Raw genomic sequence first — 7,500 nt, forward strand, 5'->3', positions numbered from 1 at the left:
GGACAGACGTATAATCAGGCACAGTAGGTAGAGGTAGGACTACCGTGAATGTGCGAAAACACACACACACTCACACACACACACACACACCTGCCAGAAGATTGAAGTTTACTCCACAGCATTACCAACTCTATGAATCACCCTGTCAGTGGCACATCACTGCTTCCCTGCTGAGAGCTCAACAATGGACCAGCGGTAGCATTAAAGAGGCAGAGAAGAGAATGCAGCAAAATAGCGGTCGAAAACTAGCAATCCTGCAACTGGCCAAGCAACACAAAAACCTCACAAAGACAGCTCAGGTAGTCGCCTCCTGATGAAAGGTTTGCTAGCATGCTCACCCACCTCTTTTGGTGATATGGTTGGGATGCCAAGCTGTGAGAGCTTTTTTTTTAATTTTAGTGGGGTAGTCCAACTCAGACCACAAAACTGTATAGTGCAATATGTACAGTAACCTTCGTTGTGTTGACCGTGTGGCTCGGCCCTGTAATTCCTCGGACTTGAACCCACAACTCCCAGCACCTTGGATGGGGAGGCAAGGCTAAAACAAAGCATCACTTACTAGCATGTCTCTTAAAGGCACCCTAAACAGTTTTTTGACCTTAACATAACGTTTCCAAACTCATTTTGATGGCACATGACCTTATAACATGACGAACGGCACTCCTGCCATTGTCTGAGCGGCCCTCTGTAGGCGATTACCTACCAAGCAACTTTCTAGTTACGGGTAGGAAACTGCACCCCCCCCCCCCCCCCCCCTGAAATGGAAACGGAATAGATGTGCTATGCTACAGGAATTGGGAGATCTCTTTCTACAGACTGCTGTCGGTGCATTCCCTCGATATTGTATCGGAGTTATTTTCATACTTTGTTGCAAAAGCTGCATATTTAGTTTGTTTATTATTGCGCTTCTCAACTGTAGGGGGACCCCGAGGGCAAATCTCACCAGCCTGTCTCTTCAGGCCTAACGTACATACTGCCCAGCTACGTACCAGCTGGCTACCATTCCAGATAGCTGGTTGGACCAACAGCTGTTTCTATCTGTCCCTCATATGACCACACACCAATCAAATAAATATGAAGATGCTACCAGAACTTGATACTTTTAGAGACATCCCCCAAACATGGAACATTGTTGCACACTAGCTCTTTAAATGACTTAAAGGTTAAGTGCATGACTCGAGTGTTGATACTTTGAGCTCAGTTAGAAATCAAATGTCACCCATCCCTTCCTTGCTCCCGAAGCACCATGTCGATTGGCTGGAAAAGTTTGCAGCCTTCAAACACACACACACACACACACATACGCATATGCACACACACACACACACACACACACACACACACACACACACACACACAAACACACACACATACTGTACCCATGTGCACACACACACACACACACACACACACACACACACGCATGTGTACACACACGCATGTGCACACACACACACACACACACACGCATGCGCACACACACACACACACACATATGCCCTTCGCCCAAGGACACACACTGATTGTAAATGACAGATCTATGTCCGACGGCACTGTTTTTCCTCCTCCTCCTCCTCGATCCACTCTCTCTCTTTTCCCTTCCCTGTTTCATCCTCTTTCTCTTTTCCCCTTATCTTCATCTCTCTCTCTCTGTCGCATCTTCTCTTTCTCTCCCTCCTTTCTATCTTTCTCCTTCCCTCCATCTTGGGAGTCCCCCCCCCAACTTGCATGTACGTATCCCACAACACAGGCACAGTAAAACCTACACTACACACACACACACACACACACACACACACACACACACACTTACACAATCATTTCAAAAGTGTTAAGTTAAAGGAGACTTCCGGTGTGATATTGACCTAAAGTGTATTGAAACATGATACCGAGTGTGAACGTATGTCTCATAGCCCATCTCGGCTTGTCCCCTGCACTCCAAAATCTGGCGCTAGTTAGCCGATGCTACCAACAGCTTTTTCAATAGTGGTGCTTCGGCATCGGGCTAGCCATGCAAATAAATCACTGTTTTACACCCATTTACGAGGCTCAATTCAGATTCCAAAAATAATTCAGTGGAAATGCATGGATTCCAGTTTCTTCCAGTAGCAGCAACTGGAATCCATGCATTTCCACTGAATTATTTTTGGAATCTGATCCCTTATCATACCTGTTCATTCTTACTCGTCGCTCGACTTATCGTGACTAAATTCAAGATGGCTGCAAACGCTAAACTTCGTGAAGATACTGTCTGTATAAATCGTCTTGTAAGTAAACTACCAGTGCTTTTTCAAAGTTCTCAATGTCTCGTTTTAAATGTCAGGGCCCTCGGAAGTCTACTAATGAAGTGTGGAGATACATTGAGCCTCGTAAATGGGTGTAAAACAGTGATTTATTTGCATGGCTAGCCCGATTCCGAAGCACCACTATTGAAAAAGCTGTTGGTAGCATCGGCGTGCAGGGGACAAGCCGAGATGGGCTATGAGACATACGTTCACTCGGTATCATGTTTCAATACACTTTAGGTCAATATCACACCGGAATTCTCCTTTAAGTAAGTAAGATAACACCAACACACTATAGCACACTCGTTTGCAGTTCCATGTCGATTGGCTTGAAAGGTTTGCAGCATCATGTCAATTGGCCGGACACGTTTGCAGCTCGGTCCATATCTTCAGGGACTACTAAAGGACAAATGAAGCGCAACAAACTGATTTTTTTTTTTTTAAACAGTGTATTTGATTACAATCATGGAGTCTAAATAAAATAAGACTTCTACACTGTGGAGAGGGCAGGGGATGGAGATGGAAGAAGGGATGGAGAGATGGAGATGGAAGGATGAAGATGGAGGGGGGGAGATGGAAGGATGAAGATGGAGGGGGGGAGATGGAAGGGGGGATGGAGGGTGAGACAGAGGAATGACTGCAAACTGATGGTGCAGACTGATGGACTCACTTGAAGGTGCTGTCGGGTGGGTGTGTGTTTCTGTATGTGTGTGTGTGTGTGTGTGTGTGTGTGTGTGTGTGTGTGTGAGAGAGAGAGAGTGTGTGCGTGCATGTGTGTAGCTCTAAGGTGTCAGGAGCATGCCTAAGTCATGCCAGCAACCTAAAGGCCATTTGCCCTTATACAAGAAAGAAAGAAAGAAAGAAAGAAAGAAAGAACACTGTAACACTAGAACCTTGTCATATAGTTGACCATATTCTGCCAAAAAGGTGCTTCTCTTCACAGGAAATCAGATAACAGGGTAAACCCACAGCTCAATGGCTGTACGACTACTTGCACACAGTGCACAGAGCCAAGATTATCTACTCATCACACGCAACAGATTTCAAACCACGTCCTGATTATTCAGTTCCCTTTGAACCCTAAAACCTCTACCTCCCCTACCTAAACACACCCACTGGTAGACTGCAAAATCTACCCACATCAACAGTTCTTCATCTCGGAGATCTTGGGATGGGATTTCAGTGGTTTCAAACATGCTGACTACTTACCAAGGTACTATGGTTGGAGTGTTATTTTTGTGCCACTAACTTTGTTGATGCCTAACTGTTAACGTTTTAGTCCTATATTGCATGAATCTAACTAGAGTAAATCAGTGGACCAGTTATCAGTAATCAGTGGTATTATGACCACTTTGTCCCTTGTGCAGTTCCAACCGCACTCTACCATATCACTTAATCCCCTTCATCATCACCCACCTGTAGTGAGGGACACCAGAGCAGGAGCTAGGACAGTGTGATCTCTCTCTCTCTCTCTCTCTCTCCATCTCTCTGTCTCTCTATTCATCTCTCTGTTTCTTTCTCTCTTTGTGTGTGTCCCGTTGACTGGATCCCATAGCCACCGCTGTGCTGACTAACAAAAAGCCTCTTACGGTCACACACATCTGACTGATAAGGCATCAGCAGCAGAGGGGGGGAGGGAGGGGAGGTGAGAGAGGCTGAGGGGAGGTGAGGGGAGAGGGGAGGTGAGGGATGAGGGGAGGTGAGGGGAGAGGGGAGGTGAGGGATGAGGGGAGGTGAGGGAAGGTGAGGGGACATGAGAGGAGGTGAGGGGAGGTGAGGGAAGCTGAGGGGAGAGAGGCAGAAGTGAAGCTGAGGGGAGGTGAGGAGAGAGGGGAGGTGAGGGATGAGGGGAGGTGAGGGAAGGTGAGGGGACATGAGAGGAGGTGAGGGGAGGTGAGGGAAGCTGAGGGGAGAGAGGCAGAAGTGAAGCTGAGGGGAGGTGAGGAGAGAGGGGAGGTGAGGGAAGGTGAGGGGAGAGAGGCACAAGTGAAGCTGAGGGGAGAGGGGAGGTGAGGGATGAGGGGAGGAGAGGGAAGGTGAGGGGACATGAGAGGAGGTGAGGGAAGCTGAGGGGAGAGAGGCAGAAGTGAAGCTGAGGGGAGGTGAGGGGAGAGGGGAGGTGAGGGATGAGGGGAGTTGAGGGAAGCTGAAGGTGAGGTGAAGCTGAGCTGAGCTGAGGTGAGCCCAGCCTTTCACAGCCTGGAAACCCCAAACCTCTCTAATACCACACACCACTCACCTCACACCAGTACTCCATACACGGAACACTACATACATCATTCAGTATCCGCATCCGAGAGAGAGACAGAGAGAGAGAGAAAGAGAGAGACAGAGAGAGAGAGAGAGAGAGATGTGGGTGGGCAGATATAGAGAAATGGACTGACAGGCAGTGAGTGAAATAGATGGATAATGACAGGGGAAGAGATGGATGAGTGGGAGAGAGAGAAAGAGAGAGAGAGTACATTGTTGAGAGAAAACACTGTAGAGAGAGAGATGGAGGGAAAAAAACTCAAAGGAGAGAGACAGACAGATGAAAAGACAGGTGGTGACAGACAGAAACAGATACAGAAGGGAGAGGGAGAGAGAGAGAGAGAGAGAGATTGGGAGAGATGGAGCCACAGGGAGAGGTAGAGACTGAGGAATACAGATAAAAAGAAAACGAAATGTAGACAGCAGAGGAATTGAATTTAAATTTGAGAAAGAAAGTGATATGTGTATGTGGTACGTGTGTGTGTGTGTGTGCGTATACATAACGTTTCATACTATAGACTATTCTCAAATTCTCAATGTGTTTTTGTTCTCAATGCATTCCCAATTGGTTCTTGTTCTCAACGTGTTCTTGTTGTCAATGTGCCGTGTTCTCAATGCTTTTGTCAATGTGCTCTTGTTCTCAATGCATTCCTGTTCTCAATGTGCTGTTGTTCTCAGTGCATTCTCGATGTGTTGTTGCTCTCAACGCCTTCTCAATGTGTTATTGTTTGTCAAATGCTTTAACAACACCGTATCTAAAGAGTCATGCAAATAAGTCAGCTTTCAATTTCAATGTGAGTGAGAGGCTCAGAGAGTGAGTTATTAAGGACGGGAAAAACAGGGGTGCCTAGAGGGAGAGTCTGCTCGCAGCACATAATAAACCCGCTAATAAACCCCTAGGCTTGCCTTGCTTTGAAGCAAACAATATCCACACGCACTGCATTAGGTATTAGGGGCTCTACATGGAAACTTTACTGAGCGTTAATCGCAGATAGGGTTCATTACTCCCCGATCTTGCACTATACTGTGCAGTTTATATCATCTGTCAGCTTCATTTGACGTGACGTCTCAACACTTTGGGAAGACGTGCCGTATCCACGTTCCGTGACAAGGCTGGATGTGCGTTACCGGCGGACGTTAATCTTCCCGTTGCCCCGAGCAGCCATCTTCAGGGGAGATTACGCCGGAGCCTGCTGCTGTGGTGGTGGCAGCGGTGGCATGTGTGTGTGTGTGTGTGTGCGTGCGTCAGACGATTTCATCCGCCACACTCTCGACCGCCACCAAGATCCACCGCACAGCCTCTGCCCTCGATCCAGTAGGCAGAAAATGAGCTTCCTCCTTCCAAGACCTGGGATTAAACACTTCTTCTCTTTCTTTGACTCTCTCTGATCTCTCTCTTCCCTCTCTCCTCTGTCGCTCTGTTCATCCTTACCCCCCTCTCTCTTTTCTCTCCATCTGTCTTTCATCTGCCTTCCTCCATGTCTCTATATAGTCCATCTAAACCTCCAACCTAATAATTTACCAACAATCGTGACCTTTTATTGATCTGGTGAGGTGTTGCAACCTTTTATTGATCTGGTGAGGTGTTGCAACCTGTTATTAATTTAGTGAGATGTTGGATCCTGTTATTTATTTGGTGAGATGTTGCAACCTATTATTGATTTGATGACATGTTGCAACCTGCTATTGATTTAGTGAGATGTTGCAACCTGTTAATGATTTGGTGAGGTGTTACGACCTTTCGTTTATTTGGTGTCTCTGACACAGTGTACTGAAGAGTTTTACGTTTTAAAATCTAAAAAATGTCTACGTCTACCTCTTCACTACCTCTGTTCTATCTCTACCTTTTCAAATATTTGTACGTTTTAAACGTTTCTCATCGTTCCACCCTACTAGCAGACAGAATAAAATATGGAGGGAAAGAACAACTGCTTCCTGCCTCCTCTCATCGTGTTTGTGTGAACTCGTGTGATTAGCAAATCTGTCAGCAGCAGCGTTGGCAACATTATAGATTCTACAGCCTATATTAATGACAGTACATGTTTCTGAACTCAAACAAGAGAGATAGAAAGGGATACAGAAGAGAAGGAGAAGGAGAGAGAGGGGGAGAGAAAGAGAGAGAGAGAGAGGGGGGAAGAGAGAGAGAGAAAGAGAGAGGGAGAGAAAGAGAGAGAAAGAGGGAGATAAAGAGAGAGAAAGACAGAGAGAGAGATGGAGAGAGAGACAGATATATGGTTGGGAGTGGGCATTGGAGCCCACTCAGGAAGGAGAGGAGGGTGTGTGTGTGTGTGTGTCTGTGTGTGTGTCTCACCCACTGCTAATATACTGGATGAGGTGTGTGTGACTCAGAGAAGAGGAGGCATACGTGATCAACACTCTTGCGCAACTGAGCATGTAACACAAACACACACACACACACTTCCTCGCGAAGCCTAGAGAACATCTCATCACCATATGAACAACTGCACATATATATATACCCACCCACAAAACCACCCACACTCATCCTCAATCAATCACACACACACACACACACACACACACACACACACACACACACACAAACACACATACACACTAGTAGCCACACACACACACTCACACACACTAGCCACTTGTCGCTTCCTTTTACATTCAGCCCAAAAGTCTAATCTATGTTGAAAAAGAGTGTGGTTGTGAGTGCAGTGTGCACATTCATCCTTTGCCAGCAATATCTCCAACATCTCATGCAGGCTAGGGACGTGAGTACCAGGCAGAGACAACGAGAACAGAGGAGTAAGAGTCCTCCTCCTCTCCTCCCCTCCTCCTCCTCTCCTGAGATAAAGAACTAACTGGTACGGGTTCCTAGTAGTGGGATCTGATATGTGTGGCATTGTTATAAGACTGATGTAAAAAAAAGGAGAAGAGAAATAGAGGGAGACAGAGAAGAGAGAGAGAGAGAGAGGTGACAGAGGAATGAAGATAT

The 7,500-nt window shown here is 46.5% G+C and overlaps 1 protein-coding gene across 3 annotated transcripts in view; it reads right to left on the bottom strand.

Annotated features, from left to right (window-relative positions):
• dgki (diacylglycerol kinase, iota) overlaps positions 1–7,500 on the bottom strand; it is a 111,251-nt gene that overhangs the window by 98,928 nt on the left and 4,823 nt on the right. The gene's annotated exons all lie outside the window — the stretch shown is intronic.

The sequence above is a fragment of the Alosa pseudoharengus genome, unplaced genomic scaffold (assembly GCF_046254945.1).
Source record: "Alosa pseudoharengus isolate Yale_2024_CS ecotype anadromous, Long Island Sound unplaced genomic scaffold, YU_APseudo_1.1 YU_APseudo_1.1_scf_20, whole genome shotgun sequence".
Classification (NCBI taxonomy): Eukaryota; Metazoa; Chordata; class Actinopteri; order Clupeiformes; family Clupeidae; genus Alosa; species Alosa pseudoharengus.